Here is a 595-nt window from a genome sequence, read left to right as displayed (position 1 = left end):
GGAGCCGCTCCCGGTGTCGCGGAGTTTTTAAGGGAATTCGGGGCGGTTTTGGGATCCTGTGCCGGGGACCTGCTGCCACCCCACTGTTGTCTCCCTGTCCCTGTGCCCATCTCGCCCTTCCCAGCGGCGTTTTGGGGCCGACACTGAAAAATCCCAACAATTCCCGGCTCCAGCGGTATCAGCGCGTTCCTGCCGGACTCCTGCAGGATTCCGGCGTGGATCCCCGCGGCCTTTCCAGGAAAGCGGCTCCGGAGCTGCCGGGAAGCTGGGGCGGGCCGGGATCCCTTTTCTCCGAACAGGGAAGGACGCAGCGCTGGGTTTCGTTTTCCGGCGGCCCCGTGGGATAGGAGGGCTCCGATGATTCCCGGGAAAAAGGAGACTCCCGAGGGATCCGGTGGAGGAGCCACCAGGGATGGGGTGGGAAAAGAGGATCCCTGAGATTGAGAGGATTCCCAAGAGTGGGATAAGGGGATTTCTGAGGGTCTGTGATCCCTGAGGGGCTGCAATTCCTGGGGATCAGCATTCCCGATCCCACTGGATCATCCAGGGATGGGGACGGGAGATCCCTGAGGGGCTGCAATTCCTGGGGATCGGC

The sequence above is a fragment of the Corvus brachyrhynchos genome, unplaced genomic scaffold (genome assembly GCF_000691975.1).
Source record: "Corvus brachyrhynchos isolate BGI_N302 unplaced genomic scaffold, ASM69197v1 scaffold219, whole genome shotgun sequence".
NCBI classification, from domain to species: domain Eukaryota; kingdom Metazoa; phylum Chordata; class Aves; order Passeriformes; family Corvidae; genus Corvus; species Corvus brachyrhynchos.
This window is presented reverse-complemented; position numbering follows the sequence as displayed.